We start from the raw sequence: 22,513 nt of genomic DNA, 5'->3' as shown, positions 1-22,513 counted from the left end.
ATTGTACTTTTCAAATTCAATCTTAAAATAAAAAAAAAAAAAATAAAATAAAATTGCCATTATAGGGAAATGGAAAAATACTCAATACATAGAGTGAATCTCTGGGGCACTAATAATTAAAGGTTGTTGCCAAGACTTTACAAAGTGCTCTGAAACTTTCATTAATATTTTATTTCATTCCTGATCAGCATGTGGAGTTTGGCCCATTTCAGGACTGATTTGGTGGGCTTCCAATACAGAAGCCATAGCTTAGTTGAGTACTTATTGTGAAGAGGTTCATGTAGGATCCAATGGGTGTTTAAATTTACCTTCTTTCTCATACTTCACATTAACAGTTCCAAGGATTAATTTGTAGGACTCAATAGTGACTACTAGAGAAAAAAAAAAAAGAAAAGTAGTCAATTTAAGTATAAATGAAAAGGTATTTTGTAGTAACTTGATGAGTCTAGGCATAAGATTGGCTGCTCTTATGTCTAGCTAAGCTAAGCTAACTGGTGATGAGCCTTACCAAGTAGGAAGGAAAAAGAAAAAGTTCAGGAATTAGTGTCTCAAGGGGGTCATACCTGCCAGTAAGAACCAGTCTGGCCTTTGGGAGTGTGTTGGTTGCACAAGTTGTGTGAAAAATGACAAATGCCAAATTTTGAGCAGAATTTGTCCATCTGTGTAATTGTATTGAGGGTTGCTCTCATTACTGCCAGGGGCAAGCACTGCACAGCTTTTGGTAGCTCAGAATGTGAACAAGGCAGGGAAGCACTCTCATCCCTAGAAGGAGAACCAAGACATGCAGGCTGAAGGGATGCAAATCCTTTCTCAGCTCCCAGCTGTGGTGTGGTGCGAATGTGCCCCACAACTTTTTGGGTGAGCACTGACCCCAAGTGCTGCTCGGGGTCACACTGACCCCGTGTGCTGTTTAGGGTCACACTGACCCCGAGTGCTGCTCTCAGGGTCACACTGACCCCGTGTGCTGTTTAGGGTCACACTGACCCCGTGTGCTGTTTAGGGTCACACTGACCCCGTGTGCTGCTCTCAGGGTCACACTGGCCCCTTGTGCTGCTCTCAGGGTCACACTGACCCCGTGTGCTGCTCTCAGGGTCACACTGACCCCGTGTGCTGCTCTCAGGGTCACACTGACCCCGTGTGCTGCTCTCAGGGTCACACTGACCCCGAGTGCTGTTTAGGGTCACACTGACCCCGTGTGCTGCTCTCAGGGTCACACTGGCCCCGTGTGCTGCTCTCAGGGTCACACTGACCCCGTGTGCTGCTCTCAGGGTCACACTGGCCCCGTGTGCTGCTCTCAGGGTCACACTGACCCCGTGTGCTGCTCTCAGGGTCACACTGACCCCGTGTGCTGCTCTCGGGGTCACACTGACCCCGTGTGCTGTTTAGGGTCACACTGACCCCGAGTGCTGCTCTCAGGGTGAGCACTGACCCCGTGTGCTGCTCAGGGTCACACTGTCCCCGTGTGCTGCTCTCAGGGTCACACTGACCCCGTGTGCTGCTCTCGGGGTCACACTGACCCCGTGTGCTGCTCTCGGGGTCACACTGACCCCGAGTGCTGCTCTCAGGGTCACACTGACCCCGTGTGCTGCTCTCAGGGTGAGCACTGACCCCGTGTGCTGCTCTCAGGGTGAGCACTGACCCCGTGTGCTGCTCAGGGTCACACTGACCCTGTCCACAGTGCCAACCCCCGGTGCTGCTCGGGCACGGCTGTCCTGGGGCACAGGAGCTTTTCCTGCGCCCGGGCAAGGCCAAGGAGCGCTCTCAGCTGCTGTTGGAAGCTTCTCCTCTTTCTTCTGACTCCTGCTCTGGTGCTGCTTGGTGGTCCCAGGAACCCCCGTTTCTGCTGCGTGTTCTCCTGTCCTGTGAGAGTCCTTGATGCCGGGTATCCCTCCCCTCAGAGACAACTTTCCAATTGTTTCACAGACCCACTGGGTCCTACTTGTTTCCCAAGTATGCTTCTTATTTTTCTTTTTAGCTGCTGGCAACATCTGCAAATAGGGAAACATTTGGCACTGTCAGCTAATTGAAATTTCTGTGGGACCAAGTAGCCCCTGCTGACACTTCAGTTTAACTGCTTTACTTTTTATTAGCAACTTGTGGTGTAGATATCCCGGCTGTAAGAAATGTACTGCTTTTAGATTGAGCTTTAACTCTGAACTGCTTTAGGAGGGAGCAAGTAATGTTGATTGATGATGCTGCTTAACATTCTTTTTGTGTTAATGCTAACAATTTCCAGTCAGAAAATGTTTTTCTGCTGTACTACTCACACTTTGCAAATCTCTTTCTCTCCCCCTTACTACAGAACTTAATCAGATACTTCATGAATGTGATCCTTTCCCCTCTGTCCATCCTCCTATCATGAAATCCAGGCTTGTCCTTACTAATAGCTGCTTCATGAAATATAAAAAAATACTTTGGAAAGCCTCTCTTCTCTTCCTTCCTCAGCAGAAAGACTTTTACATTATTGTTTATATAGAAGAACACAGTTATATTTATTATTAGGAAAAATATTTTCCATGCAGAATGCCAGGCCCTGCCACTGCCAAAAGAAGGACTATTGGGAATTTTGGAAGGAGTCTCGAGAGAAGGTAAGACTATGGTTTGTGATGAAGGAAAGAATCAAGTGTCTGAAACATTCACTGCTGCAAAGGAGACCTTTGTGATGTTGTTCAAGACTTTCTGGATTGGGATTGCCCCTGCTAGGCTACAGTGGACCATTGTGATTCACCACTGCATTCTGTAATTTCTAGTGGGGAGATTACTCCAGGAACACTAAAACAAAGTGTAACAATGGCAGTATTTTTAGCCAGGAAAGTTTGCATTACAATAAAGAACAACTAGCATGGGTAACAACAGCAGCCACCTCACAGCAGCACTTGGTATGTTCCAGATGAATGATCTTTCAGTGGCCTTAGCTCTGCCCTTCAGTCACTGGTAAACAGTGCTACCACAGCTGTGCTGCTGCTTTAAATCACAATACCCAGAGGTGTGAGAACTGTGCTAAGGTTTTACTGGGACAGATGTGGAAACTGATTTACCACTGATACTGAATTGACCTGAATAAAGGGCACACAGAGTGGCCATAGATATCTAGGTGGAAAGGAGAAGTGACAGTATAGAGCCTCTGAAATCTGCGAGTGTCTCAGCAAAATCTGCTTTGGTAGTGCAAAGTTTTTAGACTAAAAATAAAATCTATCTCTTTCTTTAAGAGGCTGTCTTTATGTACCACCAAGCGACAAAACAGGCCTGATTGTTTTTTCATTTCTATTTTTTTTAAACCTCCAGCAGTCACCTTTAAGAATCTGACCCTTATTCTTTGTGCTAGGGAGATAATTATTCATTCTCAATTGCTATCCCTAGGACCAGTTAATGAATGCTACATAATGAACAGAAGTAGGGCAACTGGATGAGAACAATGCACAGGTGGGTAAGAAGACTTCATTTGGTGAGAAGATAATGAACATGAGAACTTGTGGTTTGCCTAAATACCACCCTTGCCTCCTCTTCAGATAGCTCCTGCATTGTTACTGCTCTTCCTCAGTCAGTCTTTCTACTTGTTAAGTGACAAGAGGAAGGTGGTTACGAAGGAAAGAAAGGTTTCCTCAGCAGAGATTCAGGCAGAAGAGGATCCTGTCTCTCTCTCTCTCTCAGACCCATCTTAAACATATTTACTTTCTTATGTGCTCTCCTGCACCTTCCCAAAAGAGGCTCATTCTGCAGAATCATCACTGCTTTGCAGTGTCTGGTTTTATTGTCTCTCTGCAAGACTTGTCCCTTTCTTCATTAACAAAACTGTACAAATCTAACTTTTGGAGGAGAAGACAGGATTGATTCTTGATACATCGATTTCTGATGTTATTACTGAGAGAAACAGCAGCTGACCTGGCCCTGCCACTGCAGGGTTTGCCATCTGTAGTGCACAGCTGTACTTTGTAGCCAAGTTTTACAGTGCATCTCAGGAATAGCAGTCTTTCCCACTGGAGTTCCATGGCCCATCCACACACCCAGGAAGGTAACAGTGCTGTCCAGCTGGGGAGGATCAATGTATAATACAGATAAGTATTTCCTGTGCCCGACAGCCTCTCCAGAGCTGCAGTGCAGTGTGTCTGTGTTTTGAAGCCAGCACTAGCTCAGGATGGGACTGGTGTTCTGTGAAGTCAGCAGCAGAGGTAAATGACTCAGTGACAGGAATATTGGAGATGAACACAGAGCCAGGCAATTCATTCTTTCTGCTCTGGGTTTTCTTAACCTGGCTGACAAGCACAGACAGGAAATGGGGTCTGAAGGTCTCTGACTTGTTAACCAAAGTATTAATTGCTTAGAAATTGCAAAATTTAGTTTAGTAATGTGGTTTCTGATATTCCAAACACGACTTGACCTTTTATAATGTCCTGTTTGAACTGGAACAAAAATTAGTTGAGCTAGAATTTATCTGAGCGTGTCTTCCTGAGACTGTTTTTAAAATTTCACCTAAACCTGTCAAAGGCATGTTTAGTACTCAAAATGGCAGAAGCCATAGCCAGAACAGCTTCCAGCTAGATATGTGGTAGGAACATTATGCACACCATTTGCTAATACAGGCACGTACAGGCCAGCAATAGTTCCAGAATCTCTGCCAGAAAGCTAATGAGAACATAGTTGGCCATAAACTTTCCTCTGACTTGGGCAAGGGCATATCTAATTCCAGTTGTCTCACGTCCACTAGCTGCAAAATGGAGGTATCAAAGCAACAGTGCCAGAATAAATTAGGATTTCTTGAGGGTTTGCAATGAGAGACTGAGACATGATAATGGAAGAAACCTGCCATGGGCTGTATTTGCATAGGTGTGTGTATGTTTTTCTTGAGCAAACAGGCTGGTTGTGTGTGCCAAGAGCTCGCCACATGTGTGATGGGCTGATGAGGAAACACTCTGTATGTTCCATTCAGAGCATGTTTGAAGGGGAAAAACTGAATGCAAGTATTATCTCCTCTGTAATACTCCAGGGAAATGTGGAGAAATGGTGTCACACTCACACCCTCAAAACAGTGAACCTGTCAAAGGCTGCACTCCACAGTGCTCATGGCCCTGTTCATCCCAAACTAGAAGCCTTTTTTCCTTGCATAGCAGCCTTTGGAATTGCAGTTAATTTTACGTCTCTAAGGATTTAGGAGAAGCATGCATTTTCCCTGGTGCTCTCCTGACTTAGGATCTCTCAGGCTTTGTCCCATGAAGATAGGGAGCCAAATCAAGAGCTCCCTGAATGAGGAAGACTTTCTCTCCTGCTCTGACCCACCTTCCTTCCCATGCCCTCTGCTGATGGATTTTAAGATAAACTTTAGAACCTTTGTTTCATCTCCAACAAATCTCCACCAGCAGTCAGCACTGCCAGATTCAGTGTTGCAGGGCATAGAAGTGCTTGGTGAAAATCCAAGTGCAGTCCACAGTGATAATCAGCTATTAAAGGCCTCCTCACAGTAAGCCTGTGGAGCGTATTACCCAGGCTTCTCCAACTCAGTGTGTCACAGCATCTTTGACTGTTTTCTTCATGTTCCAGCTGAAACCTTGCTGATAAGTGAGCTAGAGGTGCTATTTGTATTCCGTGTGTAAGCATGTTTGGAGCTTGCTTGAATATTCCTACAGGACAATGGCTTTTAGGGTCTGCATGGACTTAGATGGTTGGAGGCTATAAGCCTTGGATTTATAGAAATTGTTATTGTGTTCTTATCTTCCACTGGTGTTTGATTTATATCCACAAAAGTCATTCCCAGAAGGAATGTAACTAGATTTTTCTCCCAGATTTTTAATTTAATTGGTGATTGTTTACATGAGAATGCTTGCCAAAGTGAGATGATTTGGCAGTCCTCTGGAATGTAAAGGTTAAGTATATTGATTTCATCTTTTCCCAAAGGAGCTGTTCTTTTTGTGCAAAATCATCATTGGTTTTGTTCTTGTGTCTGAAACTTTGTTTACATGGGTTTAATTGAATTCTGTCTATATTGTACAGCAAATGTAGATGGCAGTTTCATATAGTTCTTCTTCCTGGAATACAGGTTGTTTGCACTCTTGGTCTGTTAATAAATCCTGACATTCCCTGAGCAGTAATTCTTCAGTGCTTTCAATGCCATAAATACTGAAAATAGGGAAAAATCTGTCCTGCCATTATACACTCAGTTAATAGGAGTTATTTGTAGTGATGGCAAGATCTTTAACCCTTGTCTCAATGTGATCAATTCTGTCCTTAGCTTACAAATAAGCATGTCTGACTTGTTAGCTTACAAACAATGTCTATAAATCATAACTATTTTAACATTAGCTTCTGACAGTCTCAGCTTTTGAACTGTACATTCCTGAAGCAAAGTGAATACAAAGCCAGAACTGCTAACTATGTTTTCAGAAATCACATATTTAATTTATTTCCCACTTATGCAAAAAGTTGGTGGGGTTTTGGATCTGCAGTTTATGAGTAAGCTGTTTGTTACCCCTCTGGAGCTGAACAGCATTTGGAACACCTTGGCTGGAGTGTTCTTTCATCTGCTGTAGTGTGGGTGGGCCTTGATCAGAGCAGCAGGTCTGGATGGATCACTGAGCTGCTGAATAGCCTGCTGAGGAGCTAAATGTCACAGCTCCTTCTGAACTGTGTGCTGGCCCTGCCAATAGCTGGAGCAAAGGAAACCCCAAAGAGATGATTTGGTAATTGAAACTGGTGCTGTGGATCTATCCATTTCTTTTTTGGGCACATCTTCTGTTGACATTGGTTTTCCGCTTTCTTTAAATTCATCAGCAGTTTTTCCTCAGTGATCCTTTCTGTGATCCAGGTCCAGACAAAGTGATTAATTTCGTAGAGCAGAGGTATGCCAGCTGAATTCTAGTTCTGCATTAATAATAATAATATTGATTTATCTCCCTTGGGTCCATTCTGCTGGTCTAAGTTGGAAAGAAGATGGTAATGAAGCAGGTGTCCATCCCTGGGCTTCTCCTGCAGAATCAGATTTCAGTCTGATGGTTCAAAGTCATTCCTACTGTAAAGTGCAATTTGGATGGAGATAAATCAGGAGCAAATGTGATCCTTGTAAACTTAAATTAAAAATACCTCTACTTCTCCTAGCAAAATGCTTCTTTCTGACGTACCTCCCCAGCCAGGGACTCAGTGTTAACAAATGAAGCTTCTCTGGAGATATTTCTCATTCCTTCTTATCATGCCAAAGTTGGCAATAGATTTCCTGATATTTTGTTTTTCTTCTCCCTCATTCCTGCAGGACTCGGTCTTAACTCAAGAATTTCTTTTGATCCATACAGATCTTTAGGAAATTATTTTCAAATACTTGATGTTCCAAATACTTTTTGACGCTTTAGGGTATATTGCTGGACATACTGTTGATAGTTTAAAAAGCCAAGACCCAGCAGCTGCAGGAATTTATGCCCATTATGGAAAATCCAGCATGCTTTCTTTGGTATGGCAATACCAAAAGTCTGCTGGCACACCCGACTAAAGTACTTATAACCATATAAAGGGAATGCCTTTTAGGAATTGGATAAAAACACAGACATAATATTTTCCATCAATTAGATGTTGAGAAGTCCCAGACATACAATGCTGCAAGTGAAATTAGATGCCTTGGGAAACCTATTCCAAATGGAAATCTAATATGTGGGATCCTGACTCAGTCACCACTCCCTCAGTTTTCTACCCTCCCAAAATATATTTGGATATGCTAGTAATGTAAATATAGTAACATTACACCCAGTAAATATGCACAGATTGGATCATGCGAGCTGCACTAAATGCAGCCGTAGACAAACCACAAAGTTGCCTATAAGGTATTTTAACAACTTGCCAATAATGCACATTTGCCGAGTTTCCTATGTTACTGCAGATGTGCAGTGCTACTATTTGTGGAATCCTTTCAGCAAACTGTGTATTATTTATAAACGGAAAATGAGGGAGTTTATGGTGAGCCTTCTGTCATAGTTGTTTGGCACATGGGAAATATAAATACGACTGGGTAATCACTGATGTGCTTTGCATTTGGCACCGTGGTCATTTCTGACCCAAAGAGAAGCCACAGGAGATAAATATATGAAGGTCCCTACCAGCTTTTTTTGTGTGTTAAAGTATATTTTCTGTTTCACTCCCTGCTTAAGCTGCAAGCTGAATGGAGTATTTTGTTTTACATAATTCTTTAACTGCTCCCACAGCATGGCTCTTTTCAAAACAGTTTGCCCCTAAGCGTTTGGGGCAGTTCTCTGTTAGAGGAGTGAAATCAGCACATCATTATCAGTGCCGCTTGCCAAAGGTGTTTGAGAGCCATCCTGCAGGATGTGCAGGTGAAGAACTGAACACCCAGAGTTGTAAGGCTGTGCTGATGCTTTTTGGATGTAATCTGAAGTAAATGCTCCTGAGTGCACAATGAAGTCTTCTGCAAGTCATGTGCAAGAGGAAGTGTTCTCTGAACTCTGTGGAAAGCTTGCAGGCCTGGTCTGCAGAAACACCAGGAACAACACAGCACTCAAAAGGTACCCTTTGCTTCCTCCTAGCCTACTGAAGGTGGGAAAGAATTGCTGATGTTACTGGTGGAGCCATTATGCTCTTTGGCAACTCCAAGTGCAACATTTTTGTTTTCTTCTCACATCTAATTCATACAATTTGCAAGTAGTGGTGGATATTTTTTTAAACTTTTTAAACACAGTCTGTGATCTAGTTGCATCCAGTTCTGCCTCTTCTTTGACTTTTTTCAATGATAGCTGCTTTCCTCATTTGAATTTAGTTGGCAGCTGTATTGATTGATGTTCCTGGAAGAATAGAATCCAGCTGTCTTCACTTAAGAGTATTGCAATGCAGGACAAACACTTTAGGCTGTGTCATCCATGTAAACAGTCTGTGCTTCTAAAGCTACGTAAATCTATCCAGAAAATGTCAATCATGCTTGGCTTTTGCTGTGCTACAACGTGGACAGAACATGGCTCTGGATTTTTTGCCTAAATCATTGCAATCAGCTAGCAAGGTGGTATGCCAGGCAGTGCTTTAATGAAGTATACGTCAAGGCTGCCAAATAAACAGCTTTTGAGGTGTATGCATATCGTTATTGTGGGAAATGTTTCTACCAGTATATTAGATAATAGTTGCAATTTGAAAAAAGAACAGGCAGTCCTGTTCCTCTCCACCCCTTGTGCACCCTTTGGGTGTGGGCATAAAATATTGAAATATGTAGCTCAGCACATTTTTGGTTCATTTGGTTAAAAAGAAGTTGCAAAGCAGCATAGATTTTCTTTTGCTTTCTATCTAGATCTGATGTACAAACCCAGTAGATTGTTTTTCTTAAGTGGGCTTTTTTTTCTTCCTCCTTCTTCATATTTTGACACTGCACTTATGGGTACTGCACCTTTGTGACCTTGTAACTGCTAAGCCTTTTGCATGAAGCTGTTTTTGCAGATGCAGAGAACAAAGGAAATTGCCACCTTCCAGGTGTGCACATGAAAGCACATTTCAGGTGTATAAAGTGTTGTTAGCTGAGGAGTAGAGTGCTTACTCAGTGGAAGTCCATTTATCCATGTTCTGATGGGTTTTATTAATTATTAGTACATGGCAGTTTAATCTGTAAGTTTGGGGCTCCCAGAGGTGAAAGGCTCTTGCTTTGTGGTCATTTCCTGAGCCTGCACCAGGTCTGTACCACTTCACAGCAGTTTCTACTTTGTGCCTCCACTGGCTCATCCAGCTATTCCTGGTGGAGCTGATTTCTTTTAATTTCTGTAACGGTGTTGCCAGCACTTTTCTATAGGGAGGTCAACTAGGAGAATGACCAAGAGAGCCTACAATTCCCTATGATGAGTGAAAAAACCACTCTAAATGGCTCAGTCTTTTACAAAACCCTCTATAATGAAATATTCTCAAGCCAGGAAAATGCATATACAGGAGGAGTGCAACAGCTTGCTCTTTATCACTAAAAACTGCAAGCTTCAACATTGCTTTTGTTAAACAGGGATTTTTTTATCTTCCTATCCAATCACCCCCTACCACCAGGCTTTAAAATTCTTTTTTCTCTGGTCAGAAAGCTGGTTCAGATGCCATACCTGTGGTTTCCCTCGTATTCTGGATCTTTTCATAGAACTTGGTTTCCATAGTAAATGCTTTTCAAAAATCGTATGGTTCAATAAAAGTACTCTGCAGTTCTTCATTTTATAAAGGAGTGCTCTCATTAACTCACTGTTGAATAACTCTTACAACCTCAGATCTGTTTGAATTCTACTCCAAATGTTCCATTACAGGCCATCTGACACCTCATGAAACACATTATAAGCTCCATTGCTAAGTTTCTAATCTTAAGTCTTAGTCCTCAAACTATTTTATCATACTTACATCTGAACGAAATATGCTGAGACAGCAAATGAGGATCCATATTTAGCCACGCTGAAAACAGGAGAAAGGATTGGTTGGTATTTACTGTTCAAAAAATGAATGCTTTCCAAACTTCCTGAAGTGATGTGATGGGAAGCTTTTGTATTCTCTGTGTTGCCTCTTTTAGTTTTGTTTTGTAAAGACACCACCACGTTTGTTATGGGAATTGGAGAGGGGAGGATGGTGCACCACGGTTGTTCAGGGAGCCCTGCTGAATCTGAACACAAGCCATGACACTGACAGCACAGGGCTGGTTTCACAGATATGGAGGAGAACTCCCCTAAGCCAGCAGTTCCAGTTTAGAAACAGTAACTCAGCCAGAGACCTGATGAAATCAGGGAGTTGGTGGCAGTCCTGCCCCTCATTTCTGCATGTGCCTTTTGAGCATCACTTCCCTGCAAGCCCCAGCTGCAAATGCAGCTCTCAGAGGGATGCAGCTGACGTGCACGTGTAGGAGTGCTGTGCACACAGTGTGGAATCACATCCTGCAGCACTGCCTGATGCCAGTGGGGAAAGCACAGCACAGTGCTCCCACCAATCCCCTTTGGCAAAACTCAGGATCTCCATAAAGCAACAACAATATTCATGCTAATATTGATTTGTCCTAGTGATAAGGGAAAAATAATAACCCAGAAGTAAACTAATGATATCCTTTAAAAAGGCAAGGTACTGCTTTCAGATGTGACCTAGTTGTGTTTGGCTTGGGTTTTTATAAGAGCACTGTGAGCACCGAGACACTGCAGTGTTGCTGTATCCTGATCCTCGCTCTTCTGAACCCTCTGTACTCCAGCAGTTCTTATCATGCTGCTTTTGCCAGTCCTTGCCTATTGATTACTTTATCTTCATCAGTTGGGAGAATAATTAGGCCTATTTCTAGTGAGATTTTTCACCTGGGTTAGCCGAGTGAGAAGCATACAGGCATTCTGCCACTCATGCTACCAGTGTCTTTTAAGTTTGTTTTTATGTCTTGCTGCATTTTGGATCACATCAGTAATCTGTCACATCTCCAGCAACAAGCATATGAAATGTGGCAGAACATTATTTCACAATTTTGGGTGATTGTATCCTACTCAGTATCACAGCACATAAAAAGAAATTACCAATAAACTACCGAAGTATTGGTAGGACCAACTAATGTCAAGCTGGTGCTTCCTTAAGTTGTCCTTCTCTTTTCATGAGAAAACAAATGTGCAAAGCACCTAAATGACTGGGTGGGAAATAACTTTAATCAGCAGTGCAAGTAGTGAAAACAAGTATCTGAGCCTTTAAAGAAGGAGACGTATCTGTGACAGTATGTAATTATTTCAGTTGTGTGGTCATTAGTGCTCACAAAGCATTGGTGATGCACCTCTAAAGTTATAGGTTTTTGGTATAGCAGGATGAAACATACTCTGCTTTTCTCCTGACAAAGACAGCATCTTTTTCACTCAGGAAAAGGGCAGGCCTGTCTGTGATTACCATGCTGGCTGCAGTCCCCATGTTGTGAACCCCAGCTGCCTCCTCTTTCATACAGACCACTCACTGATCCTGCATGGATTTTTGCAGGCAGATATGAGAATTAGTTGTGTCAGGGAAACTGGTTCGTCTTTTTTTTTTTGTTTTTGTTTGTTTGGGTTTATGGTTTTGTTTTTTTTTTTTTTTTAATCTTAAGTATGCTTTATAAATTTTTCCTTTCAATTTCATCATATAAAAATTCAGTGTATTTTTTCCTTCTTAGTACTGTTAAATGTTTTGCAGGCTTAATTTAAACATAATCATTGCCTGAATACATTTGTTTTCTTATTTGGTTGACAAAGCCAGTGAAGCATTTACATTGCAATGCCTTGGCATGTTTTCAGTTTGGGATCACTAGACAGCTAAAGAGGAAGGGCTAAAGTCTGTTAAGGTGAAAATAATGCACTTATTGCCCCTTATGAAACTGCTGATATTGCTCCTTGCAGTGTACCAGCCCTGCATGGAAAAGTCCAACATGGAATAAATGCTTTTGTGTAGCTTTGAATGCTGTGTGGCGTGACCAACATTTATACCGATGAAGCAAGAAAGACAAGATTGGGAAGAAAGAAGTCGAGTGTCCAGAGCCTTGGAATGGTGTGTTTTCCCTGTCCCAGGTCACTGCACATCTGAAAGCCTCCTGTGGGCTGGGAGGGTCCATGGCCTCCCTCAGAGGCTGGTGCCAGCTGATCCTGCCTTCTGAGCAAAAGGGCATTTGGAAAAGGAGGCACTGAGGCCCCAGGAGTGGTTGCTCCTCCCTTCCCTTAACATCCTCCTTAGGGCTCTCTAGAGATAGGGCATTGTGTAATTTCTCTCATTTTCAGAGGGGACTCCAAGCCCTTGACTGTGCAAATGGGCAAAGATACCGAGGATCTGGAATTACCTCTGGTTTTCCTTCCTTGTTTTGGAGAAAAAATTCCCAGCTCCAGAATCAAATACAATAGAATAGAGTGGCCCTGCCAGCAGGGTTTGGTGACCCTTGCTATGGGATCCTACAGCATTTTGTGGGATGCTGGCAGACCCCACCACAGGCACCCACACATTCCCAGGCAGCTGCCTGCACTTGCTGCTTGTGTCTCTTCTGTCCTGGGCATTGCTGAGCATTCCTGGACACTCCTGTAGTGCACTTGACTTGGAGTCAGAGTTTTCAGGTTCTGTTATCTCCAGCTTCCATTTGCTACTCGTCCCTATTCCCCTTCTGTACTAAATGGAAATGCAGCAGATGCAGCACAGATACTGAGGAGAGTCAAGAAGCTGTCACAAGGAATACTGTATTTTCTCATTCCCTCAAAACTGAGGCTCAGAAAGAGCTGTCTGGTGTTTCATGTTGTTCAGAAACATGCTACAGGAAAATGTAATCCCTAAGTAATTGCTTCTATCATAATATCCTTTGATTTTTACCATATGCCTCTCCTCTATGATTTTTCAAAATTAAGCGGAAGGTTGTGAAGAAAAATGATTTCTGAGTAACAATAGCATAAATCCTCTCAATTTTTCACATTGAGGTAGTTTGCCACACCTTATCTATTTCACATTGGTACTTCCCCTCCTGATATCAATTTCTGTTAGTTTTGTATCATATGAACTATCTTCAGCAGTGCTTCAGAAGCTTCCTCCCTCTGCATTTTGGTGCCGATCTCATCAATATCTCTGAACTTCAGTTCTTTTTCACCTCCTTTTGAAGTGTTCTTCTGTTAGAAGTGATCCAGGTTCCATTCATCTGTAATTTGTTAAAAAACATTGCCATCTATTCACTGAGCACATTGCAGCCATTTAGTCACATGCACAGAGGCTCCTTCCACCCCTCACCTGCCTTGTCCTCAGCACTGGGCAGGCTGGCACTTTGATCTGTCAACTGGAAAGGTGCTTCTGGCTGCTGTAGTTCTGGTGAATAAGAGGAACTTAACATACCTTGATCTTGTACACCTTTTTTTTTTTCTTTCACTTTTTTTTTTTTTTTTAATTTTCTTCCTACTTCTGTGAGTAGTTCTTTTCCTGAGCTTTTCTTTTTTTGGCAGGTATTTCATTTTTTACTGTTTCACACCCTGGCTCATACACGTCTCAGTTTTATCTCACCTGTTGCAGATATTTCAGAACATCTGTCCTTTTGTATGGAGTCTGTAGAAGAACAGTGCCCCAGCATTCTGGATCCAGGCTGTGCACCCCACAAGGGTGAGCGTGGCCCCATGGGTTTTAGCAGGACAGCTCAAATGGGTGCTGCAGGCTGTACCTTACCTGCAGTTATCATGCAACTTCTTGTGGATTGCTTAATTGAAGTAGTTGGTTGAACAAATGTAAAGTATAAGAGCTCTGATGATGGACTTGAACTGAAAATGCAGATCGATTTCAGTAGTTCATGCTAGAGAGCAGATAAACTACTCTTAAAATAGCAAAAGCACTGGTTTGTAGAAACAGACCCCAAAAATGTCAGTAAAGGCTTTTTTAATGATTTTCAGAAGTCACTTAAAAAACCCCAAATGCTTTGTCCTTTAGCTAAAAATTGATAGAATCATTAAAAGCATTGTTGAATTATTGGACACTTAAGAACTCAAACAATTGCAGTACTGAAATTCAAGTGTCTCTGCTAATTGTAGCTTGCAGAGTACATGCTTGCAATGCGTGGGCTTTGGAGTGAAGAAGTTTGTGTATGTCTTAGAACCTGACTAGAGAAATGTGCTGAAGAACAGCTGTCCTGTGCTAGAGGCACCTCCCCAGCTACAGCAGCCTTAAAGTCAAGATTAACAGCTCTTAGATTAGCCTTGATTCTATTAGAAATGTCCCTCATATTTCATGCTCTGGAAAGGGATATGGGGAAAGAATATCATAATGTTTCCCTGTTCTTTGACAAGCCTTTCAGTAGCCCTGTCAAAGAGCCTTTAAAATGGAATTGAAATAATCAGCAATGATGTGCCTGTGTAAAAAATGCTTGGCACTTTCATTTCTGTAAGATGGGTGTATGGTAATAAGGTTTAAATTATAAGTTTAAAATTATTCTTATCAAGCTGGTAGCTCAGATCAAATTACTAAAACAGAAAATGAGAAGGTTTCTAAATCCTTCCCCTGTTTTGCTTTCTAAATAGGATAAAAAAAATACTGTCATGAGTTAAATTAATACAAATGCAGATTATAAACCCCAATTTTAGATGAAGCAATAGATGATTCTCTACAGGTGTTCTGCTCTATGTGCTTTGCTTTGTAATCAAATTTATCAGCTTAGAATACTGCAGTCCCCTTTCCAAAGTGAAAGATGGTTCTGTGCAGGTGTTCTCTGAACTTGGTGATTATTAGCAAAACAGTGCTCTCAAATAATTACCTTCCTTTTAAGTGAATCATCTTATTATTTTGCTTCTATTAAAGTCTAGTATCCTTCAACAGTGTCACGTTATCATGTCTAATAATCAGAATTATGCAAAGGAATTATCTGTATGGATTTCATGCCCAGGAACTGTATCATCGTTTATTTACCACTCTGAGTAGGTATGCAGTGTTTTCTTTGTTTGAAGTACAGTAGTTGAAGGTGTATTGACTTTTGAAAATAGATCATTAAAGTTTGTGTTTTCTTTAAAGTTGAAGCCTTAAAAGCCATAATCAGCTGCCATTTATTTTTTTACTAATGGAATTTTTTTACTAATGAATTTTCTTTGATAATTCTGAGAATGTAATGGTGCTGTGGAGGAAGACATCAGGAGTGAGGGCTGCTGAAGTGGCTCTAAAGTTTGAAGAAGTGAGAAATGAGAGAAATTAGCAATGATCTACTAGTACATGAGCAGAGAATACGTTGCTTGCCAATGTTTCTGTTCTGGAGCTCAGTATTAATCTGAGGAGGACCTGGGGAAAATTCTAAAGCACAGTATTTACCCCCTCTCTGTTAAGCACTGTGCTGGAAAAGAGGGGGTCAGACAGGCTTAGAAGCCCATATAATTGTGGCCTGAAGACTTAATTCTGGAGAGAGTCCCAGCACGGAATTTTAATTGTCCTAGAAAGCATGTCTGCTTCTGAGCTTGCATTTTGCATTGAGACATAGAAAAGGTACAAGATCTATAGTGCAAAGCTGTATAAATAATGTATATGCTCACAGGAGCAGGAAATACGCTGCTGATCAGACAATGTCAGCTTAGATGAATCCTGTCCTGAAAGCTGTACTTTAAATGTAAGCAGTAAACTCACTATTGACATGTGGCACTACCAACTGAAACATCAATAGTTATAAAAAGAGTATTTCATAATGCAGAATCATTGCTTGGTTTGCTTGGCTGGACAGGTGCTTCTACTTTCCATGAAAGAAAATTAATTTCCATATTAGTTCTCTGAGTGCCCAGCACAGCTTATCTATCCCACTAATGCTCACATTTTTAATTGCATTATTGAAAATGGGCAAAATTTGCTTGCTGGTCTCATAAAGTCTAAGAGGGAGGTTTGACTGTCACTGGGCATGACATGGAGCAGTTGAAATGTTGGCATTTTTACAGCTGCTCTTGGGTTACGTCTGCTCAATCTGGGAGTGGGTGCAACACAAATTCCTTCTGTGGAACATCCTCATCCCATGTGTGAGACTGCTTCAATTGTTCTCTGGCAACTTGACTTAGACATCATTTCCAGAGTTTATGGGCAGAAAGCACAACTCTGGCTGGCTGTAGATTAACATTTCTCTGGTTATTCTTAAGAATAGCTGAAGCATTCCATTTGTTCGACAGATGAGAACATAAGCAGCAAGGAAAGAAAGAGGCTGAAGTGCTGTGAATGCCCATGGCACATGGAGTGGCAGAGGATCCACTGGGATATGCCCATATCATCTTGATTGTTGAACTATTCATCAGAAGAAGGCCAGGAAACTCCAGGGTTCCTTCTTGGTGCTGCATCTGGCCAGACACATTTGTGAGGAAACCTGTCTCACTTCATCTCATGCTCTGCTCACTACTACTATTGCCTTGGCTATCCTTGATGATGCAAAAGAGGGCAGAAAGGGAAGCCCAGGGATTTAAAAAATGCCAAAAACATGTTACTAATCCCTGGTATGTAACTGTCTAATGATCTAAATCCAGTAGTCAGATCAGTCATAAATTTGCTGGGGGTAGCAAATGCTCCAGGCTGGTCTTGGGCATCCCTGTGAGCATTGCAGTTTTTCTGTGAATGGCTGTATGCACAAAAGTTTGGGAAATGGACCTAACACTTCATGAAACCCAGTTGTTACCTATAAAATTGAATAAAAACTCTATAGACCAAAGGCTTTTTAGGGAAGTGAGAACTTTTCTAATACTGCTAAGGTATTTTTCAGAAAGGGACCAAAGCACTTAGAGGTTCTGTCTACTCTCAGCAGGCCTCCTGAAGGCCCCAGCCCCTGTCCAGCTGACAGATCTCTGCATCCAGGCATCTGCTCTCATCTGGAATTAAATTATGAGTTAAAAATGGTTAGGCTTAAGATGCTAGATGCTCAGTTGGTAACTGAGCAGCTTTGCCCTCTCTGTCTCTGTGCTACAGAAGCCTACACCAACGTGATAAGGAGCAAAAGGAGTCAGGGAGATTCTAAACTACACTGAAGATGTTCCACTACAACCAGCATGATTCTCTGTGGTTGATTTACAGGAAAAGGTGGCTCTTTGGAGAGCCTGTCTATTCTGAAAAATTATTATATGGCAAGGATCCTCAAACAAGGGTCTAATAATTACTTCTTTGAGGATAATTAGTATCTTGCTGTTCTTTGTGATGCTGCCAATCAGCAGTTGGTTTATACCCTGTCTATTGACTTTTCCCCACCTAAAGGGATATACAGAACAATACATAGCTGCAGATTTTGGCAAGCAACGCTGGCCAAATACTCTGGTAAGACTATGCATGAAAAAGAGAGTTCTAACAGCTTTCAAACAATTCCTGCTTTTTGGCCACATTAATGTCAGGGTACTGCAGGAAGATTTGATCTTTCAAAACTGTATTAATGAGAATCTTCCTGAGATCAAACAGGGACTCTGCAGTGGCAGTGTGATCAGTAATCCAATACTAATCACTTCATAATGCCCTTCTAGGTGTAGACAAAAGGGGGAGGCTACCAAGTCCAGTTTGATCTATTTCTTGACAACTTTGTTTTCTTCCCATGGCCCCACTTGCAGTTGATGGCAGATGATGAATTGGTGATAATCTCATCTTTCTAATCACTTTATTTCCAAAGTGTACTGCTGTTACCTTAGATTCTGAAAAGCAGCAAATATGATAGCCTTTCAAGGTGAGAGGAAGCTGGGTGAAAATTCGGTTGACTAGATCTTTAAAATCTTTTGCTACTAACAGCATGCCTAGCTGATAATAATGAAGGGCTTAGCTTTCATCCAGGTGAACCCCAAAACATTTTGTCAACTCATACTTCATTTCACCAGGTGCAGAACTGCAGCAGCTGTTTGGCTAAGCACAGCAAGCAGTTCAACAGTTGGGATAGCAATGGACTTAATTGGGAGTTGTGGGGTAGTCTCTAAAATGATTTGATTAAGACATATAGCTGCAGGCCCACGAGGCACAGAAGGAACCTCCTCAGCAGGAACTGAGGCAGGGATTTTGTCTGAAGCAAAATGAAATGATTGCAGGGTCAGCATAGTAGCAGTTTTAAATAGATGAAAAAGAGGCAACTTAATGAGGACAACCCCAGTTAGATTCATCTTCAACAGTGTGCTACTTGTAGGGCTAGAAATAAATGAAGACTAAAATAAATACCACTAAATCTAGAGGGGGACATGTGTTAGGGAGCAATCATTTTCTTTTGGGGGTATTGCATATATCAGTTGGAAGCCACTTAAAAATTCATTGCCAACAGGGTGGACAGAATTGTGAATTGTGTTTTTAAAGATTATCAAGAGCTACAGTTTCCCTACACTTGGTTTGGGTGTATTTGGTAAACAAGGATGTAGTGATCACTGCACCTGCATGGTTTCACATATGGCTGTTGTTGGGCAAGAAGCCAGAAGGGCAAAAGCAGAGTGTTCTGATGCTTGCAATTTGTTGTAAGTTTTAAACTCTGGTCACATCTAGACCTGCAGCACTAATGTGAGCTGGGAGCTGAATGCTTCCCCTGCTAGTAGGACATGTGATTGGGTTGCAATTGGACAAAGCCTTTGCTTTCAGTATCACCTGCTTCTTCCCTTTTACCAGCAGCTGTTGCCACCATCTCTGGGCAGAGTTTAACTCCTCAGAGGAGCACTTTAAATTTTCTATAGATGTTTGAAGTCCTGAAGAGTACTTGAGCATTTCTAAATGTTATTGCTGCCTATTTGAATCAATGTAAGATTTCCTAAACATTTTTAAAAACTTTGCAAGCCTATGAAGCCTGCAGAAAAAACAATTAAAAATATGCATGATTATGTGGATTTATACTGCCAGTCTAAGCCCATAAGTGAAAACATATATGTAAACCTAGCTCTAGGTCATTTTAAAAGAAGTGAGGACGCTGTCTTTGCTAAAGCTGAAAATGTGGAGGCTCTGGATGATTTATTGAAGTGCTGTTATATCACATTTCCTTCCCAGTAAGTAGGTTTTCATCTCCATGGGAGAATGCAGCATGCAGCCCATGACCTGCATGAGGTTTGCATGCAGTTGTGTTTGTAGCAGTGATAGAGCAGTGGGGAAATGCTGTACCTCAGAGTGGTTTGACAGCTTCAGCTTCATAACAACCCTGTGTGGCTAAAGCTCCTTCAGACAGGGGGTGATTACATGACACATTTTCTTTTTTAAGAATGTTTTTTTCCTCTGTGTTAGGTAGGGAAGAAGGGTGGTGGTTATGCCCCATATTTATTATTCAAATCTTAAATTTTATTGATAATGAGGTCTCAAAATTATTCCTAAATTAAGCCTAACCATGCAGCTTAGGCAAGAATGCAAAACTTGACCCAACAGTCTGCAGAAATGCTCCCCACTCACATTTCAAGTCAGAACAACATAAACATCTTTCTTTAATTAGTTGCATTTAAACTACTTCTGTGTGGGGATGTCCTTGGACAAATAGTTAGGAGTAGTTGTTGGTTCCTCTTGGAAGCTGAATTTATTACTTTGCTCAGTAGGTTTAAAAAGAGGTGGAGGAGGCTTCTCAGTGTTTTCTGTCCTGTGCTCAGAATACTCAATTAATGCTGTCTCTTGCATTACCAGTGCTGACAGCTCATAGGTGTTTCCCCTTTCTCTGTTAGCAATTGAACGCTTCTGTGTTTTGCAGCAGAGTTGAAAAGATTTCTAGAAACAGTTGTTTCCCTCAGATTGTTGCAGAGGCTTGTGGTTAGGCTGACAAGCTGAACACCTTTTATGTCAGTACAACACAGAGCAATGCTTGATAAGGTTCCCCAATATGTTCCCATCCCTAAAGCTGCAGTCCAAGGTTTGTAGCTCCTGGATGTTTGGGTGTGCTCAGGCTGTGCCACAGTGGCTCAAAGATGAGCACGTGCTGTGGTCAGGGTCTATTTGCAGGCCACTGCTCAGTCTGAACCATTAATAAATACATTTGACGTGTTCAGGAGGTCTTTGAATGCAGAAATCAAGGCAAGAATTGAGTGTACCCTGAGGTGCAGTTTCTCACTCCTGTGAAGAGTTTGCAGTCTTGCAGCGTTTCATGGGTATCTATCAAAAGCTGAAGGAACAGGCAGGATAGACGACAAGCTTCTGGAAGCTGGGAAGCATTCCTATCAGTCAGATGAAACCCTGCTGCACAAACAGTGAGAGCAATTGCCTGTCAAGTGTACTGTAATGTTCAGCTCAGTATTATTTGACTGGCACGTTGTGTTGTCACTGATACCGTGTCTGAACTCCAGTGAGACTTTCACTATTGCAGTAGTTTGGTAAATGGGGAAGGAAATGGATTTTGGGTGGAGTTTTCACGATGAGGTCAATCTGAGACAGAAAACCCAAGTGTGAATGGATGTGTTTACATATTCAAAAGTCAGCAGATTGCTTTAGATGGGATATTGATAACAAGTAATAAACTATTTTAGGTATGCTCTTCTCACTTAAAATGTCTGATGACAAATCTTCTATAATTTTATGAAGTAGCCTTTGTAAGGCATTTGTAAGAATGCAAATCTGTGTCCTCTGCTTATTATTGAAGCCGTTTAGCACATCAGATGTCATTCCAGATTACCAGTTGCATTTCAGCTGGACTGGAAACAAATCCAGATCAGTAATAATGTAATGCTGTGTACCTTACGGTTAAATGTCTGACAAGACAACTAGTGCTAATGGACTATGACATTTTTCAGGCCATCGGTCTGACATTACTTGCTGTGTCAGAGTAAAATGTTTACAAAGATCTAGCTCCACATTACAATGCATTAAGACATCATTCTTCTCTCTTGTTCGTGCTCCAAGCTTTCTGGCTGCATCTAAATTCCACAGTTGGCCCATGTGTAAAAGCAGCATCTTCCAGGCCCTGAAGAGCTCTGAGCACCACTGTTAGAGGGATTTGATTCAGTCCAGAATGCCCTGTAAGGTTTCTGTTCAGTACGTTGCAACTTTACAGCTTGTGCTGCAGGTAAAACTCCACGAGCACAAACCCATCTGGGACCAGGTCTGCCACTGTAAATTTTCTGAGCAGTATCTCACTGTACATGTGCTATTGGTAGGAATAACTTAATGTAAGGAGAGCAAATACAGATGAAAAATTTTATGACAAAGATACCTGCTGAATTTATACTACTGCAGCAGAGTAGCTCTTGGAATTTTTGATGTTTTAATGTTTTTTGAAAGAAGGAAGATGTAAAACAGTATTTTGCATTAATGAGGCTTGAATGACTAGACTGATAAATGGTAAGTACACTTGGATCAAATCACGTTTGAATAATAGCATACTGTATTAAGAACTCATTAAAGAAACAGGTAAGAATTAGCCATTAAGGGCCATTTAATAGTAGATTGTTACGGTGTCCTCATCTCATAAAGGCTTTCTAAATATAGGGCTTTGTTTCAAATATTAAGATGGTTCCTCTGCCTTCTGTTTGTAACTATTTTCCCTTATTTTCATTAAATACTTACATTCTGATTCAATTAGATTAAATGATATATTCTGTCCCCTCTTAAACAGCTTGTAATGCATCAATTTTTTTGTGTGGCTTTATATTTCGTGACAGTTTATTCCAGTGGCTAAGACAGGAATTGGGAAAAAAATACTGGTTTTGTTAATGCAATTTTCAGCAAAGTGTGGGGGTTTTTAATAGGCTGGATTATTTTTGTGTCTGTATGTGTGCTCAGTCATGCGCTATCTCTCCTGTAGTGTGGATGTGTGTATATCCATGAATGTAAAACTTCATCTTGCAAACTGACAGTACAGTGACATCTGATGCTATAGAATAGATGAAAACTCCAGCAGTGCTATCATGCTTCAGACGTTCCAAGTAAATACTAAGAAAGCATGAACCCATCACCAGACAGATTTAAAATGTAAATGCTGCTCTGCTTGATCGAGTCAGCCACTATTAAGTGCAGAGCGTCGTGCCAAGCTGTAGCGCCAACACGGTTATTTTTTACTTAAAACAACACTTCGGGGGGGCAGTGGGGAACAAACGCGCACCGGAGCTGCGGGCCGGGACCCGAGGGACGGCGGCTGCTCTGGGGCGCTGCGGGAGCGCTCCTGCTGCCACCGCCCCGTTCTGCCCCGGGCCCGGCAGCGGGGCCGCCCCGCAGAGCCCGGGGC

At 41.9% G+C, this 22,513-nt stretch overlaps 1 protein-coding gene across 6 annotated transcripts in view; it reads left to right on the top strand.

Moving 5' to 3' along the window:
* RORA (RAR related orphan receptor A) overlaps positions 1-22,513 on the top strand; it is a 516,409-nt gene that overhangs the window by 420,898 nt on the left and 72,998 nt on the right. The window lies entirely within an intron of this gene.

Source organism: Anomalospiza imberbis, chromosome 13, assembly GCF_031753505.1.
Source record: "Anomalospiza imberbis isolate Cuckoo-Finch-1a 21T00152 chromosome 13, ASM3175350v1, whole genome shotgun sequence".
NCBI classification, from domain to species: domain Eukaryota; kingdom Metazoa; phylum Chordata; class Aves; order Passeriformes; family Viduidae; genus Anomalospiza; species Anomalospiza imberbis.
Note: the sequence above shows the minus strand (reverse complement) of the source record. Positions and strands in the feature narration are given on the sequence as shown.